General features: G+C 36.5%; 1 non-coding gene across 1 annotated transcript; it reads right to left on the reverse strand.

Moving 5' to 3' along the window:
• Positions 1–16,916: 16,916 nt before the first annotated feature.
• On the reverse strand, positions 16,917–17,023 carry LOC121205151 (small nucleolar RNA R71). The gene has a single exon (XR_005900236.1). It is a non-coding gene; the product is annotated as a small nucleolar RNA R71 (small nucleolar RNA).
• Positions 17,024–27,142: the final 10,119 nt, after the last annotated feature.

Genomic DNA, 27,142 nt, shown 5'->3' on the forward strand with positions numbered 1-27,142 from the left:
ATACTGTGAGAGGGGCATAGTAGTACTTATGCTATGCATCTCGATAGGAATAAGATGTACCGAGACCTTCAGGAGTTATATTGGTGGCCAGGTCTTAAGAGTGAAGTTACCGACTTCGTAGGCAAATGCCTTACTTGTCAGTAGGTTAAGGTTGAACACCAGTTACCTTCAGGGTTGTTTCAACCAGTTAAGATTACGCTGTGGAAGTGGGAGAGAGTGACTATGGACTTTGTTAGTGGGCTACCCCTACCGCCTTCTAAGAAAGATTCAGAATGGGTCATCGTGGATCGATTGACCAAGTCTGCCCATTTCATACCTGTTCGTACTGATTACTCGTTACAGAAGTTGGCTAAACTGTATGTGGCAGAGATAGTGAGATTACATGGGGTACCAGTTTCTATAATTTTAGATAGGGATCCTCGCTTCACATCTAGATTTTGGAAGAAGCTACAAGAAGCACTGGGTACAAGGTTAGACTTCAGTACTGCGTTCCATCCTCAGATAGATGGTCAGTCAAAGATGGTGATTCAGATACTAGAGGACATGTTAAGGAGTTGTGTTATAAATTTCCAAGGAAGTTGGGAGGACTACTTGCCGCTAGCAGAGTTTGCATATAACAATAGCTACCATTCTAACATACAGATGGTACCTTACGAGGCATTATATGGTCGTAGGTGTCGTACACCTTCTTATTGGACTGAGTTGGGTGAGCGGCATGTTATGGGTCTTGAGTTGGTTTCTGATACGAGGACAAAGTTAGACTGATTCGGGATCAACTAAAGGAGGCATCTGACAGACAGAAGTCGTATGCAGATTTGAAGCGTAAGGAGATTGAGTATATTGTGGGGGACTTTGTTTTTCTCAAGGTCTCGCCATAGAAGAAGATACTGAGGTTTGGATGGAAGGGCATGTTAAGCCTTAGGTTCATTGGGCCTTACTGCATATTGAAGTGCGTGGGACCGTTGCCCATCAACTTGAGTTACCTCCAGAGTTGGACCAGATCCATAATGTGTTCCACGTCTCTATGTTGAGGTGATATCACTCTGATCTTGCGCATATCGTCTCGAATGAGGGGGTTGAGGTTAGGCCAGATCTGACCTTTGAGAAAGGGCCAGTTCAGATTTTAGACCGTGATGTGAAGGTTCTGAGGAGGATGTCTGTTCCATTGGTTAAGGTACTATGGCGTAATCAAAGTTCTAAAGAAGCCAGGTAGGAACCTGAAGAGGCGATGCGACAACAATACCCTCATTTATTTTGACCAGGTAAATTTCGAGGCCAAAAATTTCTTTTAGGGGGTAGAGTTGTAACGTCCCAAAATATAGGTACTTATTTTCTATATGTTGTGTAACCCAAATGCATGTCTGCTTTAGTGGCTAAGTGTTTTGGGAAGCACTTGAGAAGTCTTGGGTTCAAGCTTGGGCATTTGCAAAAAACTTTGTTTTTAGGAAATTAACCCTTGCCTTTAGTTTGTAGACTTTTAAATTAATGTGAGTAGGCAAGACATAAAGGGCCTGCTGGTCAAGGGGTAAGTGGCGTGTCATTACTACTAAAGGTTTTGAGTTCAAGTTTTGTGTTACGCAAGGAGTGTTTTATTTTGTTGCTGTGCCGTGTAAGAAGTTGAGTATTAGTAGAACTCTGAAGCTAGTAGGTGGTTGGAGTGTTTGAGGGGGAGGGGAGTGTGTATCCGAATTTTAAGAGGAGTTTGAAAGTTTTGAATTGGTCGGTTGAGGGACTAGAGGAGAGATTTCGGGAGATATTTGAGGAGTGGATCAAGGAGTAGGGGAGTGGTGGTGCCGAAGTGGAATTCTCCTCAACCATTCGACTTGTTGTGGATTCTCATTAGGCAAATTTGGTCATAGGCACTTAGTGCCAAAATTGTCTAGTTTTGCTTTCTTTTTGGTAGCTATTCCCCTTTTGCTTCTTTTTACTCTTTAGTTTTGTTGCTTGTTTGACAACCGAACCATTCGAGTATTTGTCATTTCAGGTATATTTTGGCTTTGCTTATCTTTCTTGTGCCTTCTTCATCGATTTCTTTTCTCCTTTACTCATTTAGCAACCGATATCTCTCGTGCTCTCTTTTTGCTCTTGGCCGAATTGTCCACTAATCTCTCTCAAATTCTTTGGCTTTTAACTCCTGATTCTTAATCGATTCCCTTTCTTTTCTTTTCTCTCCCTCTCTTCTTTTTCACTCAACTCTGTCTTCTCTTCACCTTGCATTTGACTGAATACTTGGTCTCCCCTCTCACTCAATCATTTTCTTTGGCCGAATACAGACAGGTAAGCCTCTACCGCTGTAACACCCCGAACCCGAGGCCGTCGCCGGAGTCGAACACGAGGTGTTAACAGACTTCAACCCACTTAAAAAAAAAATTCCAGACAAGCTGCCAGTCTGCATACTAGTCGCTAAAAAAATCATATCTCGAGTTCTGAAACTTGAAATCCAGTTCCGTAAATTTTCCCTAAAAATAGACTCATATGCCCATCTACACATTTTTTTCTAGAATTTTTGGTCGGACCAATTAGTACAGTTTATTAGTCAAAGTCTCCCATGTTACAGGGATCGACTACATTGACCTTTGTGCATTACGACTTGGATATCTCCCTGCACAGAGTTTCAACACTGATGCTGTTTATTTCTATAGAAACTAGACTCAGAGAGGAATCTATACATATATGGTATGACTCCTAATTATCTCTGGTTGATTTATAATGAATTTCCAAAGTCGGAACAGGGAATCCAGAAACCGTTCTGGCCCTGTCTCACGAGAACCTGAATATCTCTTAACCTACTGTCCATATGATCGTTTCGTTGCTTCTATATGAAAATAGACTCATCGAGATTCGAATACATAATTTATTCATCAATTAATTCCACTCCTACTATTTTTTAGTGATTTTTCAATCTCATGTCACTGCTGCTGCCAGCATCTGTTACGAAAGTAACTAGGTCCATTTCATGCCTACTCTTTGATCCAACTCAATCGAACATTCATGCCATTTTCGCATGGCTTAAAGTTTACATACTATACTTCAAACACAACATAATAGCCTATACATGCCGAAATATTCTCCTAAGCCGACTAAGAAGAAAGTACCAAAACTTGCTATCCGGTGTGATGACTTCGATGACGGCCCGACCACGCAAAAAGAGATGTGTCCAAGAAACCTAGAATAGGTGACAAGGAAACACCGAGTGAGTTTATAACTCAGTAAGTCATAAGCTATGCACTACCATCCATCAATAACATTATCACAAGAGAAAACAAAATGGAACGAGGCTAATTACTCCATCCATTCCGAACCATACCATAGTTCCTCCGACCTATCGGTTTAATTTCATACCAATTTATGCATTCACAATCCACATACTCATCAATAGGATATTCGAGGCATTTTCATAAATCATTTTATTTTCGTTACAAACATACAACTAAACGGCCTTTCACCCATTCTACGATAAATTTCATGTACGTGACTTCAAGTATATTTGTCACATAGGTTCAAACTTACCAAGCTCAACACCAAGTATAGACATAGCACCTATTAGCCATGAACTCAAGACACTTACCCGATCCGCTGTCCGTGATCGACTCAATAGCGTCGCACACTTAGTGTCCATAATGATTCAAGAATATATATTAAGTCCGCACACTCAGTGCTATATAATCAACTCGCACACTTAGTGCTACATAATCAAACTCGCACACTTAGTGCTACATAGTCAACTCGCACACTTAGTGCTACATAGTCAATTCGCACACTTAGTGCTACATAGTCAAACTCGCACACTTAGTGCTACATAGTCAATTCGCACACTTAGTGCTGCACAATTTAAACCCGCACACGTAGCGCCAATCTCGTGGTCATAAATGTTTATACTCGCACATTTAGTGCCGAGATCAACAACTCAATACATCTCACCTCTTTTCTTTTCATTCAACACTTTCATCATCACATACGTACATGCATATATATATTTATTCATTCCATTCAGCATCATTACATAAACGTTATGACCATTTGAATTAATACCAACTATATGCTTAATGACTTACCTCGTGTTGGGTAAGACGGTTCCAACTCGGCTACTCGATGACCTTTTCTTTGCCTTTGCTCGATTCACCTCCTTTAACTCCTTGAGCTTAATCAATAATTTAACTAGTTTAACCACCTTGCTAAATATTTACAATCCAATTTCACATGTATATGTATGTTAGTATATTCGGCTAATAACCTCATGCAACTACCATATCATCAAAAATCTAATCACACATGCACATGCATTAGGTAAGTTACCTTTACTAATTTTAAACCCAACATCACACAAGCTCTCAAGTGATGGCCGAATGCTTCTTTTGTTACCCAACTAATCATTCGACAATTTCATCCCCTTTACCACCCTTTTATGCCTAATTATCTAAATCAAGATAAGATCATCAACATGCCTAACCATAGCCGAATGTGCAACATTAATCTATCACCTCTATCTCTTAAATACTATCAAGTTCATTTACTTCTAATTTCTTAAGTTCAACATCTTAATGCCCATTATAGCCACTCCCATTATCTAAATTTAAAAATCGGCAACACCCACATTTTAACTATCTTAGCCGAATACTCCTCAACACTTAGACTAAAGTATGCACATTAACTTAATACAACTTTCCTTATTCCTTTCACCCTCAAACATAATTTATAAATCTTGCCCTTCCTTCCATGTTTTGGTCAATTATTCAAATTACCTCATAACATGAACATTCTTTTCAACTAATCTAGCATGACTCATTCGGCCTTAACAAAGAACCACTTTTCATACAAGGACAAAAATAAATCAAATGAACCTCCCATTTAAACCCCATTCTATCTTCTACTTACTCAATAATACATGTTTCTTAGTTCATATTCATCTATAACCATTTCAAATCACATACTACAAAACATCATCAATTTGGCATATAAGAACATAACCAAAGGTTTCTTGCAACACAACTCAAAAATCAACACATGGGTCATGTTATGAGCATCAAAACAACTCAACTTCACAAAAAAAAATGCCAAAAGAACCACATGATATCATACCTTAATCTATAAACTCACTTGGCCGAATGTCCTAGCTTCCATTTTTCTTTTCTTTTCCTTATGGTTTCGGCAAGATGATAGAAAAGATGATGGATCTTTGTTTTTATCACCACTTACTAATATAAATTTATTATACATAATTCCCACCAAATATAAAAAAATGAAGACAAGGGAACACCATAATGCATGCGTATGTTGGCCGGCCATTCACATTCAAAAATGGTCTATTTGACATGCAAGTCCACTCTTTTTGGTACATGTACTAATAGACCATTTTAAATTGGACTATCATATTTTCACCATGTCTCAAATCGATCCCTATTAACAATTTCTCATGCAATTGGTAAAATTAGGGAATGAAACTTCCACATACTCATGTTCACACATAATAAGCATAGAATATAGCAATTAATTATTTTACGACTCGGTCTTGTGGTCCCGAAACCACTTTCCGACTAGGGTCACATTAGGGCTGTCACAACCGCATTTCTTTTTCCTTTCGGTTTCACTATTTTGAGCGTCATCTTCTTCTTCTTCTCATCTTGATCATTACCCCTGTGTATTGTTTTAGATCGATACTCCTTTTCGATTTTTGTACGCTATACCTCTTTTCAACAATCTGCTTTATAATTGTTGGTAAGTGTGGAGATTGTGTTATACTCCAATTATGGATCTATTATTAAGGTGCAACTTTTGTGTAGGTGGTGATCGAGATTGATTGGCACGCCTCCTAGGAACAAAAGGTGCCTTACGACCAATTTCAGGTAAGGGGATTGTGTCAATTTGGGAATTCTGTTAGGCTCCATTTGGAAACATAAGTTAAGTAATTGATTAAATGTTATTTCAGGACAAGAGTATTTGGAGCATCGACTAACATCTATTTACATCAGGTGTGTAATCACACTGCAATAACTATTAATCGGCAAAAGCCGAAAAATATGTCTTTTGATGCTACACAAGCGTGTGCTCGCTCGTGTGATGACCTGATGCATAAAGCGTGGGCGTTTGATCGTAGAGGCCACCATGAGCGATTTCATGAGCTTAGGCTATTTTAGGCCACATTGGGCCGAAATGGGCCGTGTGTGCCCCACGGGCTTGTGGGCTCCACACGGGTAAACCACACGAACGTGTGGAGATTATTGGGTCAGGCCATGTAGTTCACATGGCCAAGGTCATTTTGGGCTTTATGGGCCACATGGGCGTGTGGGCCTACATGGGTCGCATTATGGGCTTGGGCCCATTATCACTGTTTGACTGTTAAGGTTGCACGAGTCGCCCGAGATGACTGTGGACCTACTGTTGGGTCAGTAAGTATACCTAGACCCCAATTTGATGAAATGATCGTTATACCATCATGAGGTAAATGACTGATATATCCCTTTGATATGTATGACTTTAATCGAGCATGACTTGATTTGCATTCACGTATGATATTTGATAAACCGTAAATTATACATATTTTAACCCCATGTTTAATGTATTTTATAGATGATTTCTCATTAGAATTGGTGAATTCGATGCTCCTAATGCTTTAATTTCATGTTTTGTACTCAGGAGAGCACCAAGAGTCAAAAGGAGCCAAAAACGAGCCAAAAAGGGAAAAAACGGACCAAATCGTGAAGATGACATAGCTTAAGCCTTGCCACACGGGCAACTCACACGTCCGTGTCTTTCGAGGGAGTCGACCAAGGCTTGCACGATTCACACGGCCTGGCCATTGACCTACATGGCCGTGTGCAATTTAACGGATCGAACACAGCCTGGCAATCACGTCACACAGTCGTGTCACACGGGCATGTCCCTATTGAGCCCAAGTTAAGTCCAATTCGGAAAAGGCCACTTTGGGGGGTTTCTAGTCATTCCAAAGCCTATAAATACGCACTAGAGGAGGAGAAAAGGGGAGACGGAGAAAAGGGGTAAGTAATTACCCCAAGGAAGCTGATTGATCCATCTCAGAAGCTGGATTCATCATCAAGACTGAAGATCTCTCCTCAATTCCCCTTCAAGAGTTTTGGGTTTTCTTTATGTTTTGTATTCTTTATTCTTCTGAGATGTTTTCTTATTTAGTTATAAACTAAATCCCCTAAATACCTAAGGGGAATGAAACCTAAGACAAATCTTTTTATTATTTTATGAATCGTATGATAAATATTTAGCTTGTTCTTAATTATGTGTTCTTAATTCTTGTTTTGATATCTCAGGATACTGATTCAAGACACGCTCTTATTCAGAGGAGGAATAGACCCTGTGTAACGCCCCGTACCCGAGACCGTCGCCGGAGTCGAACACGAGGTGTTAACAGACTTAATTCATTACTTAAACAGCTGAAACAATTTATTTTTAAAATTTTTAGTCAAGCTAACAATCTGCGTCATAGTCGATTAAAAATTCATATCTTGAGTTAAGAAACTCGAAATCCAATTCCGTAAATTTTTTCTAAAACTAGACTCATATATCATTTACTAATTGTTTTCTAGAATTTTTGGTCTATCCAATTAGTACAGTTTATTAGTTAAATTCTCCCCTATTTTAGGGTTCGACTTCTCTGACCTCTATGTATTACGAATCAGATATCTCCCTGTACAGAGATTCAATGACTATGACGTTTGTTTCTAATAAAACTAGACTAAATAAGGAATCTGTACATATAAATCATGATTTCTAATTATCTTTGAACAACTTATGGTGAATTTCCAAAGTCAGAACAGGGGATCCAGAAATCGCTCTGGCCCTGTTTCACAAAAATTTAAACATCTCATAAAATATAACTCATATACCTATTTTGTTCCATCCATATGAAAATAGACTCATAATTCTTCAATTCCTTATTTTATTCACCATCTAATTGTATCTCTACTATTTTTAATGATTTTTCAAACTCACGTCACTGCTGCTGTCTGAATCTATTTTATGGTAAATTTTACCTATTTCATGTTTTCCATGGATTAGCTAGTAATTTAGCATACATAACACCAAATATGATCATGATTAGCCATTCCAATGGCTAATCATTACCAAGCATTTCCATACCACTCAATAACAATATCATAAGACCATATATACAAAATGATTATAATGCTATACATGCCATACTCAAAATATGCAAGCCATTATGCCAAGATAGTATACGGATATAGTGTGAGCATGCCTCTGACCGTTCCCGATTTCCGAGCTGGCTTGTCAACACTACAAGGAATGAAAAGGAGGGAGTAAGCATAAATGCTTAGTAAGTTCACATGCAAATAGCAAGTAACATAACCATATAAGCAAACATAAAACATCATTTACATAATCATCACCAAGACATTCATATCACATTTTCATTTATCATCTTACCATATTGTTGTTATATCAAGTTTTCAACCCGAGGGTTAAGTACATACCTGTTCAAAGTATTCATTTCACAACACTTACCAATACGTCCCTTTCATCTTGAGTATTCCTCCATTTGAGTGGAACTTACCCGTTGAACACATCAGAATATAATTCGGATACATGGAAAGTTTGCACATAAGTGCCACATATGTAGCCAAGCTACTATGTAACCCGCCCATAAGCGAACTCGGACTCAACTCAACGAGTTCGGATGCCTAGTTACATCTCACGAACTCGGACTCAACTCAACAAGTTCAGACATTTGCATCCATAAGTGAACTCGGACTCAACTCAACGAGTTCGGATGCCCAAACATCCTAGTGACATGTCACTTGTATCCTAATCTATTCCTAAGGTTCAAACGGGCGTTTTCCTCGATCACACATCTTTGCCATCTTCCACGGAATATCGAAATTGATACTTCGGTGATAGTTCATACTCATCAAGTAATTCACATAATTACATATTATTCAACAATAACCACAAAGCATAATATTTCATGATAATAATCAAAATCATATCATATAAACAACATTAAACTGCTTAAAGGACAATTATGTTACTACATTTACACATGAACTTACCTCGTATGCGAAAATGGCTACTTTTACCATTTCGTCCACAACTGGGTATTTTCCCTATTTTAGCCCGAATTTTAGTTTTCCTTGCTCTATCATTTAAAATATAGTCTAATTAGGACTCACATTATTCAAATTGACCCAAAATCATATTTTAGAAAAATTACAATTTTGCCCCTAAACTTTTGCATATTTACACTTTTTCCCCAAAGCTCGTAAATTAAACTTCAGCCTATTTTCTTATGTTTTATGACATGCTGATCATTTTTCCCTTCTATGGCAACATCAAATTCTCACTCTAACATGTACTTATGACTATTAGGTATTTTTACCAATTAAGCCCTTTTGCTCGTTTTCACTTAAAACCGAGTAGCACAAGTTGTCTAACATAATTTAAAACCTCATATTCATAAAACACCAAAATACACAAATTTCACCTATGGGTATTTTTCCAAATATAAACCCTAGGTTAAATTATTGCTAGCATAAGCTAAATCGAGCTACCGGGACTCCAAAAACGTAAAAATCATTAAAAACGAGGCTAGAACGGACTTACAATCGATCTTGGAAGCTTGAAAAACCCTAGCTATGGTTTCTCCTTGCTATATTCGGCCATGGGGTTGAAGATGAGCAAAATTTGCTTTTAATTTTGTATTTTAATTCATTTTACCCCTAAATGACCAAAATGCCCTTACTACTAAACTTTCCAAAAATTCCATCCATGTCCAATTTTTGTCCATAGACTTAGAAATTGGTAAAATTTCTATTTAAGACCTCCTAGTTAATATTTCAAAACAATTTCATAATAGAAACTTCTAGAATGCAAGTTTTGCAAATTATTCGATTTAGTCCCTAATTTCAATTTAAGCACTTTACGCATAAAATTTCTTCACGAAATTTTCACACAATCATGCAATCATATCATAGACCTTAAAATAATCATAAAATAATTATTTCTATCTCGGATTTTGTGGTCACGAAGCCACTATTTCGACTAGGCCCAAAATTAGGATATTACAACTCTCCCCCCTTTAGGGATTTTCGTCCCCGAAAATCTTACCAGAAAAGTGGTCTTCCCTTTTAATCTCATATTTGGTGCCGAAGAACTTTGACTTAGACTGTACCTCAAATACATCTCTTTAATTTCTCATATGATCTGAAAGCTTACAGTATCAACTCTCAACTGTTCTTAAATTTTCAACCCTTCTCAATTTCCCATGATATCATGACATAAAACTCGGATCTTAACTTGATTAATGGAGACCAGAAATTCAAGAAATCCAACAATCAAAGAGACCTGAAATTCCATGAATCTGATGAGTAGGAATTCATTCAATACATATATGATTTATAGATCTCGCCAAACATTTAATAATAGGATACATCACATTTTCCTCTTTCTGCCATGGAAATAATTCTGATATGGCCTCAAGAATAATCCTTCTCATTTCCACCCTAATATCAACACTGACAAGGATAATTTTGATAGATCCCAATGCTCGGCTTTAACGCCTTTAACAACTCTGATTTTATGTAACATCGAATGCTCTAAACTATCACATTACCTCACTGTCTTGAAACACATCACAATTCATACAACAGTACATTACTGAAAGTCAGGAAGTCTTTACTCAATGTAGACTAGTCTAGTTCAGACGCTTCGGTTACCAATATTCTCATCTATCCGAACTCTGTCAACATGTAATAAACTTTTCAGCTTTCACAAGACGAAAACCTTATCATTCTAGTGACTTTAACTAATATCAAACTCTTTCTAATAAATATACACTTCTCGTTCAGACTATTTACTCTTTTATTCGTAAAAAATGAAATTCTATTATCAGACTTGGGAAAAATAATCCTGAAATAATTGTCACATGAAATCTTGCAAATAGATAATTCACCATACCGACTGAAACTTGCTCTTTTATCACTTATGCGTTTACTGATGTCAAATCCTTACACCGAAATTAGAAAAAACCCCAATACTAAAATCACCACTTATCAAGATCAAATTAAAAGTATAGTCATATTTGACATGATTATCACGAGCTGAAGAACGCATTTCGAACACGAGTCATAATTGACAAATTATGGAACAAAAATAACAAGGAAACCGAATAAAGAAATCCAAGATAGAGAAATCCAGAATAAAGAATTCCAGAATAAAGAGATCTAGGATAAAGAAACCCAAGATATGATACTATGCCGGAGAATCGAAAACCAAACTCATCAAGAAAATACAGAATACCCCGATAATTCTTCAAAGAAAGAAAGTCCAAAAGAAAACATCATTTAATCCCACTGGAATCAAATATAACAAGAACAATATATCTTCCCATACATATATATCAGATGAAGCATCAAGTAGAAGAAACAGAAACATAATATCTTACGTATTCTCTCATCAATTCTTATCAAACGAAATGAAATAGAATACCCGATGAAATAGAGCAATATAAATTATAAACCAGTCAGACTACCAATGCTTTCATCCAACACCAGGATTAAAAGACATTCCCATATAACAAGAATTTCTTTAGAAGATCAATAGCCATAGAAATATTTCTGAGAACGGGTAAACACATAGAACATCACAAAAGAGACTGCTAAATCTGTCCAGTCATAACTGTCACACTCAGATAGTTCACATTTCAATTATCATTTCCCCAACTAGTTCTGTTGTCACAAATTTCATATTAAACCATTCACTAAAGAAGGCCAGTTCTGAATAAATTTCGATTTACACTTTTCTCAACCTTGCACCTGAGTAATTCGGTTTACCAAGGAGAATTCCTTTTCTAACTGGGACAGTGCATAACTCCAATAATCTTTATGTCAAACCGATACTTTACTGGCTCTGAATTTACTTATCAGCTCATTTTCAATCTCTGATCATACTTATAATTATTCTATCACTGAACTATTTGGGTTCTCAACCGAAAACTTATTCAATACAAATCTCATGAAATTCCATTATAAGTACCACTTTGGTAAGGGGGAGGGGTTATAGGACCTCTGACTCGACTTTCTTATACATACACATATGACACAACTCCCATCATCATAGCAACATCATCAAAATCATGTCATTCGTTCATGTTGGCTTACACCAATTTTCCTATTGTCCCATTTAGACAATATACTTATGCATACATTCTATGTTTTCTAGATAGCTTTACTTATCCATTCATTTAATTAATTCAATTCATGCTCATGACATCATATAAGGCCAAACAAACATAGATATTTGCATCACAATCACAACTTTCATTTCGTGCATCATCATGTACATATCATTACAATCATATAATTCAGTCCAACAATTTAACATAGATAAGTTCATTTCATTATAATTCTTTATCTCATAAAAATTGTATATCATTAACATTCATCAACATTCAACATCCAATCAAGACAAGGACATTTTTATTCGTATCATGATATTATAACCTTTACTCATAACTCTACTACTTTCTATTTATTCCGTTCATCTTATCAAGTAAGTCACATACACTACATCGTATGAGCATTAAGCAAATATGGATATTTATCACATATGTATCATAAACTTTTATTCATACTTTTCTGAACCGAGACTTATCATAATCATAATTTTACTCAAATACCTTCACATAACATTGAACATGGTCGGCGCAGCTCGGTTGGAGAGTACCCTGTCTAAATAAGACGGTACTCATACGCGTCGGAAGACATCACACTATCACAGATCAGTGGCATGTATAGCTAAACTTTTACACATGCTAGGTTAGTCCGAGAACCGACTAAACCTACTCTAATACCACCAAATGTAACGCCCCATACCCGAGACCGTCGCCAGAGTCGAACACGAGGTGTTAACAGACTTAATTCATTACTTAAACAACTCAAACAATTTATTTTTAAAATTTTCAGTCAAGCTAACAATCTGCGTCATAGTCGATTAAAAATTCATATCTTGAGTTACGAAACTCAAAATCCAATTCCGTAAATTTTCCCTGAAACTAGACTCATATATCTATTTATTAATTTGTTTCTAGAATTTTTTGTTTATCCAATTAGTACAGTTTATTAGTTAAAGTCTCCCCTATTCCAGGGTTCGACTGCTCTGACCTCTGTGTATTACGAATTAGATATCTCCCTGTACAGAGATTCAATGACTATGCCATTTGTTTCTAATAAAACTAGACTCAATAAGGAATCTGTACATATAAATCATGACTTCTAATTATCTTTGAAAAATTTATGGTGAATTTCCAAATTCAAAACAGGGGATCCAGAAATCGCTCTGGCCCTATTTCACAAAAATTTAAACATCCCATAAAATATAACTCATATACTTGTTTTGTTCCATCCATATGAAAATAGACTCATAATTCTTCAATTCCTTATTTTATTCACCATCTAATTGTATCTCTACTATTTTTAATGATTTTTCAAACTCACATCACTGCTGCTGTCTGAATCTATTTTATGGTAAATTTTACCTATTTCATGTTTTCCATGGATTAGCTAGTAATTTAGCATACATAACACCAAATATGATCATGATTAGCCATTCCAATGGCTAATCATTACCAAGCATTTCCATACCACTCAATAACAATATCATAAGACCATATATACAAAATGATTATAATGCTATACATGCCATACTCAAAATATGCAAGCCATTATGCCAAGATGGTATACGGATATAGTGTGAGCATGCCTCCGACCGTTCCCGATTTCCGAGCTGGCTTGTCAACACTACAAGGAATGAAAAGGAGGGAGTAAGCATAAATGCTTAGTAAGTTCACATGCAAATAGCAAGTAACATAACCATATAAGCAAACATAAAACATCATTTGCATAATCATCACCAAGACATTCATATCACATTTTCATTTATCATCTTACCATATTGTTGTTATATCAAGTTTTCAACCCGAGGGTTAAGTACATACCTGTTCAAAGTATTCATTTCACAACACTTACCAATACGTCCCTTTCATCTTGAGTATTCCTCCATTTCAGTGGAACTTTACCCGTTGAACACATCGGAATATAATTCGGATACATGGAAAGTTTGCACATAAGTGCCACATATGTAGCCAAGCTACTATGTAACCCGCCCATAAGCGAACTCAGACTCAACTCAACGAGCTCGGGCGTTCGCATCCATGAGTGAACTCGGACTCAACTCAACGAGTTCAGATGCCTAGTTACATCTCACGAACTCGGACTCAACTCAACGAGTTCAGACATTCGCATCCATAAGTGAACTCGGACTCAACTCAACGAGTTCGGATGCCCAAACATCCTAGTAACATGTCACTTGTATCCTAATCTATTCCTAAGGTTCAAACGGGCGTTTTCCTCGATCACACATCTTTTCCATCTTCCACGGAATATCGAAATTGATACTTCGGTGATAGTTCATACTCATCAAGTAATTCACATAATTACATATTATTCAACAATAACCACAAAGCATAATATTTCATGATAATAATCAGCATCATCTCATATAAACAACATTAAATTGCTTAAAATGACAATTATGTTACTACATTTACACATGAACTTACCTCGTATGCGAAAATGGCTACTTTTACCATTTCGTCCACAATTGGGTATTTTCCCTATTTTAGCCTGAATTTTAGTTTTCCTTGCTATATCATTTAAAATATAGTATAATTAGGACTCACATTATTCAAATTGATCCAAAATCATATTTTGGAAAAATTACAATTTTGCCCCTAAACTTTTGCATATTTACACTTTTGCCCCAAAGCTCGTAAATTAAACTTCAGCCTATTTTCTTATGTTTTATGACATTCTGATCATTTTTCGCTTCTATGGCAACATCAAATTCTCACTCTAACATGTACTTATGACTATTAGGTATTTTTACCATTTAAGCCCTTTTGCTCGTTTTCACTTAAAACCGAGTAGCACAAGTTGTCTAACATAATTTAAAACCTCATATTCTATCATAAAACTCCAAAATACACAAATTTCACCTATGGGTATTTTTCCAAATATAAACCCTAGGTTAAATTATTGCTAGCATAAGCTAAATTGAGCTACCGGGACTCCAAAAAAGTAAAAATCATTAAAAACGAGGCTAGAACAGACTTACAATCGATCTTGGAAGCTCGAAAAACCCTAGACATGGTTTCTCCTTGCTATATTCGGCCATGGGGTTGAAGATGAGCAAAATTGGCTTTTAATTTTACATTTTAATTCATTTTACCCCTAAATGACCAAAATGCCCTTACTACTAAACTTTCCAAAAATTCCATCCATGTCCAATTTTTGTCCATAGACTTAGAAATTGGTAAAATTGCTATTTAAGACCTCCTAGTTAATATTTCAAAACAATTTCATACTAGAAACTTCTAGAATGCAAGTTTTGCAAATTATTCGATTTAGTCCCTAATTTCAATTTAAGCACTTTATGCATAAAATTTCTTCACGAAATTTTCACACAATCATGCAATCATATCATAGACCTTAAAATAATCATAAAATAATTATTTCTATCTCAAATTTTGTGGTCACGAAACCACTATTCTGACTAGGCCCAAAATCAGGATATTACACCCTGTCTAAGTGTACATTTGCCATAATTAAGCGGAGTTGATTGCATGCCTAGAAATAGGGTGACAAGATTTTGCGGGATTAGGGTGAAACCTAATAGAGGGATCCATAGTTTGAGTTAACGCAACTCTAGAGTGTTAATTAGAGAATAGTCTCAGTTATTCAATCTTTGGATTAGACGTTATTAATCTTAAATAGGGATAATAACATAACTTAAGGATCTCTACGGAACAAGTTGAATGAATAAATCATCCGATTCGGAGCCAGAACAGTCTAGGTGGATTTTTCATTAGGTATTGTCTCAAGTTAATCGATTTTCCCAAAAGCAATTCCCCAATTCTTTTCTTTGTGCGTTCTTAGTTTAAATAATTAGTTAATTAAAACAAACCCTTTTATTCTTACGCTAGATAATAAAAAAATAGTTATTACTAGAACTTTTGGTTCTCTTGGGTACGATATCCCGGTCTTGCCATTACTATACTATTGTTCGATAGGTTCGCTTGCCTTTTTGTCGTGATAATAGTTAGTCTAGGTTTGATCTTCATTATAAATATTTATTACTTGTTACGAATCACGCAATCAAGTTTTTTGCACTATTGCCGCGGAACTGAAATGTTAGGAACACTAAATTTTTATTACTTTAGCCATTTATTTTTCTTGCAATTTTATTTTATTTTATTATTTATTAATTTAATTTTTCTCTCTCTTGGCAGATTTTTATAGTTTATGACTAGAAGAAACCCATCAGAACCATTACTTTTTTACGAAGAAATCGATCGTACAATTCGTAAAAATTAAAGAGAAATAAGGCGTAGTTTACGATACAGGGAGAACGAGCGAGAAGACGATACTAAAACCCCATCCGACGAGATGGCTGAAATCCAAGGCAATCAGCTACCTCCTGCAATTGCGGCTAATCAAAATCCTGATCCACTTACTATGTATAATTATGCTAAACCTTCTTTAACAGGAACTGAGTCTAGTATAGTTAGACCTACTATTGCTGTGAATAATTTTGAACTAAAACCTAACACAATTCAGATGATACAGTAGTTTGTTCAGTTTGATGGTTTGCAGGATGAGGATCCCAACACGCATTTGGTGAATTTTCTTGAATTTTGCGATACATTCAATATTAATGGCATTTCTGATGATGCCATTTGTCTTCGATTATTTCCCTTTTCACTAAGAAACAAAGCCAACCAGTGGTTGAACTCGTTACTATGAGGTTCTATTATTACTTGGGAACGAATGACCTAGAAATTTTTACTAAAATATTTTCCGCCAGCTAAAACGGCTAAATTACGTAATGATAACTCTTCTTTTGTACAGATGGATTTAGAAACACTTTACGATGCGTGGGAGAGATACAAGGACTTACTGAGAAGGTGCCCTCACCATGGGTTACCGCTTTGGCTGCAAGTTCAAACGTTCTACAATGGTGTGAATCCCTCAACAAGACAAATGATTGACAGCTACTGGCGTAACCATCAACAATAAAACACCGGAAGATGCATATGAATTTATAGAGGAGATGTCACTGAATAACTATTAGTGGCAAGTTATGAGGACAAAGCCAACGAAAACAGCTGGCATTTACAACATCAATTCAGTCACCATGCTGTCAAATCAGGTAGAACTTTTCAATAAAAAGATTGATAGTTTTCTTGGTTCTACGCAGGTACATCCAGTAATGAGGTGTGACTCAAGCGGAGGAGGTGTGCATACAGAATACCAATCCTTCAATGCTACAACTGAAAAAGAACAAGTCAACTATATGGGTAATAATAACTTTAGATCTCAAAATAACCCATACAGTAATACTTATAATGCAGGTTGGAGGAACCACCCCAATTTTTCCTGGGGAGGTCAAGGAAATCCAAAGCCACAAAATCCTCAGGGTTTTCAATAGCCACCTTATCAACAAGAGAAGAAACTGAACCTTGAGAAGATGCTCTCAAAGTTTATATCAATGTCAGAAACCTATTTCCAAAATACTGAGACAGCACTTAAGAATCAACAAGCATCAATTCATGGACTCGAAACTCAGATAGGCCAGTTAATCTCCGAACAACCACAAGGTAGCCTACCAAGTAATACTGAACCTAATCCAAGGGAACACCTCAATGCAATTAGTACTCCAAATAAGGAAGGATTCATTACACCTGAGCTAGAAATACAGCAAGACAATACGATGAACAAAGGACGAGAAGAGGTAAACAATAATGATCCCAAATACGTAAGTACAAATCATGAACCTCGTTTGCCATATCCTAAAGCGATGATGAAATACAGAACAGAAGAAAAATTCGTTAAGTTTGTCAAACTCTTAAAGAAATTACATATTAACTTACCCTTTGTTGAAGTTCTTTCGTAGATGCCCAACTCAGCAAAATTCTTAAAGGAACTTCTGAGCAATAAAAATAAATTAGATGATACATTGCATGTGGAACTCAATGCAGTCTGCACAACTATTCTAAAGAATGAGCTACCTAACAAATTAAAAGATCCAGTGAGTTTTACAATTCCTTGCTTAATCTGTAGTTTATCTGTGAATAATGCTTTAGCTGATCTAGGGGCAAGTATAAATGTTATGCCATATAAAATGTTTAAACGGCTCGGTCTCGGTAAAGGCAAACAGACTAGGATGAGCAGACAATTCGCTGACAAAACAGTTAGATTTCCTAAGGGTATTATTGAAGATGTTCTCGTTAAAATTGATAAGTTTATTTACCCAGTAGACTTTGTCATCTTAGATATGGATGAGGATAAAAAAATACCTTTAATTTTAGGACAACCATTTTTAGCAACTGCCAGAACCATTATTAATTTAGGCACAAGAGAGCTAACTTCGTGCAGGTGACGACGCAGTAACACTCTAAGCACGCGACTCAGTCAAAACCTCTAAGACTTAAGATAATGCTATATAAACTATCGATGATAAAACTAATATTCAATCGTCCTTGTAGGAACTTCCTCGAACTAAGACAACAGAGACAGTGTGCTACTATCATGAAGAGAACAAAGACATCCATGAAGAACGAAGACTACAGATAGATGAGCTAGAAGAGTGGCGAGCACACAAAACGAGAACACATGATAACCTGAAACTACGTCAAAACAAGGCCGATACCTCTCCAAATCATCTTAAGGTTGGCGATAAAGTCTTATTAGATGCCGCAAATCCTCACATTGTCACTACCACACCAAATGAGGAAATCCCTCTTACGGTACTTAGTATTTTCCATTCAGTACGGTGGAGGTGAGTCACCCCAAGTTCAGAACATTCAAGGTAAACAACATTCAATTAAAACCCTATTTTGATAGCAGGAATGAGGAATATAAATTCCTCGAACCACCCTAACCATTCACTAGAGAGGTGAGTCGAGCTTAGATTATGAATAAGCACTTCTCGGGAGGCAACCTGAGCACTAACATTATTAATTTCTTTAAATTCTTATATTTAACTCATAATCTACTAATAGAAATCTTGAATACAGGTGTTTCCCCAGAGACACGGCCAATCACACGGGCGTGCTTAAGGCCTTGTGAAAACAGGGCAAAAGATTTCCCTAACACAGGCTACGATAAAACGCCACGGTCGTGCGACATGGCCGTGGTCGAGCCTACCAAAATAACATGGGCGGGCGACATGCCCGTGTGGTGGAATCGTGGACTGAAACGGGCGTGGGGCTAGAACACACGGGCGTGGGAGAAGCGAACTAAGCTAGACACGGTCGTGCGACACGGCAGTGTAAAACAAAATGCCCGAGGCACACGGTCGTGTGACAAATTTTAGACATGCCAAAATAGAAGAAACGGGAAACACACGGGTTGAAATTGGGGCACACGGGCGTGTCCCATGACCGTGTGTCCCAAAATATATAAATAGGCTGCACTATTCATTATCTTCTCCATTCAAAAACCCTAACCCTAGTCGTTTCAACTCCACACAGCCCCCTGTCACGCCTGTGCACCGCCTCCAACTTCGTTTTTAAAGCTCAAATCTCTCTCCCTTAGCGTTTGTTTACTCCTTTCACTTCTATTTTACTCATTATTAATGCTTATTATTACAATAATCTCCATTACTGTTAAACTAGTTTTCATTTTTTTCATTACTTTATCATTTAGTTTGCATTTATATGTTCTTTATTATACATTTCAAATTAAATCAAGTTGTAGACACACCTCATATCCATGACATTACTATGCTTATTTTCATGCTATTGTCTATCATTTAAATTGCATTCCTAGGTCAGTTACCATACAGCTTATGTTAAATTGAGATGAGGAAAACCTTATACCCATTACATTTTTGTTCTCATTCTCATTATTATTATGGTTGAGTTTGCTTCATATTTGTAGTCCTGGCTAAAATAGTTTACTTCCCCTTCAAATATGTTTACCTATTATTATTCTTTATATCACAGGCCTTCAATGTCATCTTCAAGAGGAATGAAAATCACCGTACCAGCCTCAAAGAAGAGAAAAGGAGTGTCATCCTCCGCGGGTCCAATCGTTGAAATTCGTCACCCTCTCCTACAGTTTCCACGAGGGCCCCAAGAAGAGCTCTTCCAAATAATTCAGGCCCGACCTTTAGCAGTAGGCCGCGACATTGACTGGGCTGCCGTAGAACAAGTCCAGATTGCTGATGCGATTCGGGCTCTTTTAACCACCGACATGTGGGAGATGTTCTTCAGGATTATCGAGCCGACATACCTCGAACTCATAATGGAACTCTGCTCAACATTCCATCTCCAAACCGTAATGACAACGTACGATGATCTCGGCACAGTCCAATTTTGCCTAGGCGGATTAATCTGCCAGCTAAGCGTCCCAGAGTTTAGTGGTACACTAGGCCTATATACAGAGGAGTTTAGGGAGGAGAATGAATTACATGCTCTCAGTCGCCACATACATTTTTGTCCCTCGAAGTGCTGGCACACTTTGGCCCCTAGCACGGCCTCGTACAATCTTACCCGCTCCAAGTCATCAGTTCTTCCACCATCCCTGAGGTACTTACACGCTATTTTAGCTCACACGATTACAGGGAGGCGAGAGAGCACTGGCGTCGTCAACACCCACGAAGTCTACTTCTTATGGTGCATGTCGCAAGGGCACGTCATCGACCTTGCCTATTTCATAGCCCTTATGATTCAGCACCAGACAGAGTGGCATCAGAAGGGGGTCTCTCCATTGGCCCTTACGTGACTCGGCTGGTGCGACACTTCGGGCTCCTCAACACCATGGCCCAAGAATCCACCCTCATCGGCCAGATGTCTCCACAAGGCATCTCGAGCATGCTTAGCATGAGGATGATCGAGAGGCGTCGAGGAACCTACCCTTCCCAGTATCATCTCGCCCAATCTACCGAGGAGGAGGTCTACGAGGACATTCCTGAAGATGTCCCCTTACAGCACAAGAACCCAACGGCTCAGTCACCACCACCCACTCGTCCAGTTCATGCAGCGGCTTCATATGCTGACATCTTTGAGTGCCTCACCGATTCAAGCATCAGTGTTTTCAATGATTTGACAACATTGATGTGTGACAGCCCTAAATTGACCCTAGTCGGGAAGTGGTTTTCGGACCACAAAACCGAGTCACAAAAATAATTAACTGTCATATTTGATGCTTATTATGTGTATATATGCATGTGTGAAAATTCCATGTTTGAATTTAGTCAATTGCATGTGAATTTAGTTAATAGGACTTATGTGTGACACTTTTGAAATGTGATAGGTTAATCTATAAGGATCTATTAGTGCATGTTATGAAAATAATGGGTTTGCATGTCAAATTTCCACCTATGACAAGTAGTGGCCGGCCATGATGGGTTATATACATGCAATATGTATTAATTATTAGTTAGTAGCTTTATATTATATAACATAAATAAATAAATAAATAAATAAATAAATAAATAAGGGAAAAAGTAATTGAAAGAAGGAAATGAAGGGTGATGAAAAAAAAAAAGCTTGAGTTTCTTTCTTCTTGGCCCAATGTAAAGAGGAAGATGGGAGAAAGGCATTAGGTCATCTTAAGTGAGCATTAAGATTAAGCTCAAGAGCTTAAGGAGCCTAATTCGGGTAAGGGAAAAGCTAAACTAACCAAATAGCCGATCCGTAGTCGTTTGACGACATTCGAGATTGTGGACTCTGATTACCAGCTCGGGGATCGTCAGTACTTCATCACACTATCTACTATTATGGAAACCTTGTGATTTGGATTTAGCTTATGGCATGTATAGGATATTTTATACTAGAATGATATCATAACTATTGTTTATAAGCCATGCGAATATGACATCCTTTGGAAGTCTACTTTTATAAGTTATAAGTTTGACCTTTGTTTGTGTTTAGAATTTAATTAAATGAACAATCTTTATTCACGAAAGAAAAAAAAATGTTCAAAATTTTACTGTTTTGATCTGCTTCCAAATTTTCTGGTAACGCCTCGTCCTATTCCGGCGACGGTTACGGGATAGGGGTGTTACATTTTATTGGTATCAGAGCTACAGTTTAGTTGATTCTAGGACTAACGTAGCACATGTGAGTCTAGTTGTACATGCCATAGAGTGATAATATGATAGTGTGATGATTTTTGACAATTAAAAAAACAAAGTGTTTCTTATACTGTAATGAATTCTGATCCCGATCGAGCTGTAGCAAATGGTATTGAGAGGACTGAGACATGCTTACGGTGTGTCAATATTGAGAAAGGTATAATAAGTAAGTTTTGAGTAATTGATTTTGGTATTTAATTTAAAATGCCATGATATACATGTATGATAGATGAATGATGTCCCATTGTCCTTACCATGATAAGGTTGTTGGGAAAGAAACCTTATACATGTTTGATATGTAGCCGAATGGCTATTAGAGAATTAAACAAAGGAAAAGATTGGGGATATATGCTTATGTGTGTTTGCCTAATGAGCCGAAAGTTTAGTAAAAGAAGTATATACGTATTAGAGTCGAATGATATTTACGACATAAAGTTAAGGTGCATGTTATATGTCTATATGCGAATGAGGCAAATGAATTACAAATGTGATGATTTATGTGCAATGTTGTACCATGTGATTAATTATACATGAAACTTGAGATTATGCCCGGGGTAAGACCCGCTGGCTTCTTGTGGAGATTTCATCCGAGCTAAAGGTCTCGCCGATGATCCGGGCTAAGTCCCGAAGAGCATTCGTGCTGGAGTTATATCCGGGCTAAGTCCCGAAGAGCATTCGTGCTAGTGTTATATCTGGGCTAAGTCCCGAAGAGCATTCGTGCTAGTGTTATATCCGGGCTAAGTCCCGAAGAGCATTCGTGCTAGTGTTATATCCGGGCTAAGTCCCGAAGAGCATTCGTGCTGGTGTTATATCAGGGCTAAGTCTCGAAGAGCATTCGTGCTAGTGTTATATCCGGGCTAAGTCCAGAAGAGCATTCGTGCTGGTGTTATATCCGGGCTAAGTCTTGAAGAGCATTCGTGCTGGAGTTATATCAGGGTTAAGTCCCGAAGAGCATTCGTGCTGGTGTTATATCCGGGCTAGGTCCCAAAGAGCATTCATGCTGGTGATGTGTATTCGGGCCTTCGTGCCTAGTAGGCTTCGTGCCGGTAATTTGAGCAAAGTTTAAGTGTTCATTACTATACGAATTCAAAGTTAAATGAAAGGATATGTTTAAAAGTGTACATACATGATGTTTATAGACTTGGTTAAGTCATTTCAATGTGTAACAACAAATGAATAGAGGCACTATGTGTGCAAATGATTAGAGGCACTAAGAGTGCGAGTTCTTCAATCGAGCACTATGTGTGCGAGATCGGTCAGTAGACATTAAGTGAGTAAAACAAGATTCATGTAAGACCTCGTATGGAACGAATGCATTGATTTAAGATGGTAGATATGTTGTTAAGAAATGAATTCATGTTATAAATGTGTTACGGATTTAGTTTATGGGATGCTTGGTATATGAAGTCATATGTGCTATTGCTAAATGACCCCTATTTTTGTTAATCATGTTCAAGAAGTTATTTCGATTAAGTTCGACATTTGAAAGTCTGTAAGAATTTTTGATGAATGTTGATAATTTTGAATATATGGGTTATGTGCTAAAATAAATCCCATGCCGGTATACTATATGAGGCTTTATGCCTAATCGATTGTATACGGGTATCGTTAACGGTGATTGAATGTGCTAAATGAATTCAATGTTAGGTATGTGGAAGTTGATTTTCTGTTGGAAATAGGTTAAGTTGAATAGTGAGATATGATGGAGTTATAAAGGATATTTATTGTGATGTTTGAGTATGTGTGTACTTTCGGTCAGGTTACAGCTTATACATGAATGAAAATGTGGGTTACAAATATGTGGGTTGATGATGTGAATTATACATGTTAATATGTGCTTAATATGTATTTGAAATGCATTTGTGAATTAAATTAAGTGATTATTGCTTATGAAATCAAGAAAATGAGATATATGTGCATACTTGTAGAAATGTTTATGTATTTGTTTTAAGATAAGAAAATAATTTTATAGATCGATGCGAAATCAGTAATGAATTACAATTGCTATCGATGAGCTAATGTTTATATGGATATAATTCAATAAGAGGACGTTATCCTAAACCATGCATCGGTAGAAATTTTCGAGGACGAAAATTTCTTAAGTGGGGGAGAGTTGTGATAGCCCTAAATTGACCCTAGTCGGGAAGTGGTTTCGGGACCACAAAACCGAGTCACAAAAATAATTAACCGTCATATTTGTTGCTTATTATGTGTATATATGCATGTGTGAAAATTTCATGTTTGAATTTAGTCAATTGCATGTGAATTTAGTTAATAGGACTTATGTGTGACACTTTTGAAATGTGATAGGTTAATCTATAAGGATCTATTAGTGCATGTTATGAAAATAATGGGTTTGCATGTCAAATTTCCACCTATGACAAGTAGTGGCCGGCCATGATGGGTTATATACATGCAATATGTATTAATTATTAGTTAGTAGCTTTATATTATATAACATAAATAAATAAATAAATAAATAAATAAATAAGGGAAAAAGTAATTGAAAGAAGGAAATGAAGGGTGATGAAAAAAAAAAAAGCTTGAGTTTCTTTCTTCTTGGCCCAATGTAAAGAGGAAGATGGGAGAAAGGCATTAGGTCATCTTAAGTGAGCATTAAGATTAAGCTCAAGAGCTTAAGGAGCCTAATTTGGATAAGGGAAAAGCTAAACTAACCAAATAGCCGATCCGTAGTCGTTCGACGACATTCGAGATTGTGGACTCTGATTACCAGCTCAGGGATCGTCAGTACTTCATCACACTATCTACTATTATGGAAACCTTGTGATTTGGATTTAGCTTATGGCATGTATAGGATATTTTATACTAGAATGATATCATAACTATTGTTTATAAGCCATGCGAATATGACATCCTTTAAAAGTCTACTTTTATAAGTTATAAGTTTGACCTTTGTTTGTGTTTAGAATTTAATTAAATGAACAATCTTTATTCACGAAAGAAAAAAAATGTTCAAAATTTTACTGTTTTGATCTGCTTCCAAATTTTCTGGTAACGCCTCGTCCTATTCCGGCGACGGTTACAGGATAGGGGTGTTACATGATGCTACTCTACAGCAGATTTGTCAACACCTCTACATCTCATCGCCAGTCCCACCTCTCGAACCATCCAACGATGAAGATGTTTAGAACTATTTATTTATTATTTTATATTTTTAATAGAAACTACTTTTTATTTTTTTAGATTTTAGAATTTTATTTTTAATCATGAATTTTGGTTATTCCTTTTCGAGTACTTATTCTTCCTAATATCCCTAAAAAGTTCCTAATTTGATTACAGTTATATAGAGATCTTAAGCTCATCATCACAGAGGAACTAAAACTCCCCCAAAATATAGTTCTCCATGACTGCCATGTCCTGCTCGACCACGACCATAGCTACCACTAGATATAATATTCTTTTAGCGCATGACTTATGGCCTAATGAACCTCTATGATCGCCGGAGTATCCTCCTCCACTCTCAAACCGATCACTCTCCAAAACTCTAAGTTCGAAGAATTCATCATACAGGAAGTTTCCCTTATTTCCCTATCTTATTTTTTCTCTAACATATATCTTTGTACATTGAGGGCAATGTACATCTTAAGTGTGGGGGGTATTTATTAATGATTGCCTTGTTCTCTTGAAAAGTTCTCATATCATATTAAGGATAATTTTTAATTGATTTATGATTTTAATTGATATATCTTGAATTAAAACATAGGGATTTATACATTGATTATTTAAACTTTAAGACATTATAGAATCAAGCATGATAAGTTGTTTTTTAAGAAATTAAATTATAGGTTGTTTCCCCAAGTCTAGGTATTACTTTGAATTAGAATTCACAAGTCTAAACATCAAAAAGCCATAATTTTTTTGTGAGAGTTTTGAGCCTTTTGAGCATCTATTCATCCTTTCATGCTCACTTTTATTATTGCTTTGAGTCCATCGGTATTGAACTGTTATTCTAGAACTTGCTTGATCATGCATGTCGAGACCACACCATTTGATTTGATATATCAAAATGATTAAGGCACTTAGGATTAACCCACTCATGTCATGAAAAGCCTACCTCCACGATTAACCTCTAGTAAACCTCCTTGAGCCGAACAAACCAATTCTTGTATTACCCTTAATATTAACCTTTAACCCATTATTGTTGAAATCCCCTAAATTAATCCATATTTTTGTCGAGATTTGAGTTGAATGGATTGCCTAGCTATGTTTTGTTCTTGATATTTAGTCTATATTATTTAACTTGTTCATAAAAAAAACACAACTATATATGCATATCTATAATTTCATATTCTGAGAGAAGCTCTGTTGCACGCAAGTGAAGGTTAACTCTTTTTCTAGTTAGGCAATTTTTCAATTCAATCTCGATCTAACCCTTTCTTTCAGCTTGTGACCACACCCCCTAACCAAGCCGCACTACAACCCTCTAAAGACCTTTTGATTGATGTATCATCTTAAATTATAGTGGTGGAGATTTGCTTTTCATGCAAGCTTATGGAAATGGCTTTTCATTATTTACTATTGAGTGCTTCATTTATTGTCCTTAAACACCTCGAGTGATTTGAGTGAATCTTTAGTGAGGATGTAAAACTCTGTGATATTCTGAATTAAAGGTAATTACTTAGATGAGGGAAGACACCTATATTTTCGGGATAAAATACTCAACTTGGAATGATTGAAACTTTTATGTTCTTTTAGTTAAATTCTCAGTGTATGATTACCTATGGATTATTTTGAGATATTATCGATAAGAATTATAAGTTGAAAAGAGTTTATTTTGATTATAGTTGAGAATTTTTCGTAAGGACAAGCAAATGCTTAAGTGTGGGGGTATTTGATAAACCGTAAACTACATATTTTTACCCCATGTTTAATGCATTTTATAGATGATTTCTCATTAGAATTGGTGAATTCGGTGCTACTAATGCTTTCATTTCATGTT

Source organism: Gossypium hirsutum, chromosome A08 (assembly GCF_007990345.1).
Source record: "Gossypium hirsutum isolate 1008001.06 chromosome A08, Gossypium_hirsutum_v2.1, whole genome shotgun sequence".
NCBI classification, from domain to species: domain Eukaryota; kingdom Viridiplantae; phylum Streptophyta; class Magnoliopsida; order Malvales; family Malvaceae; genus Gossypium; species Gossypium hirsutum.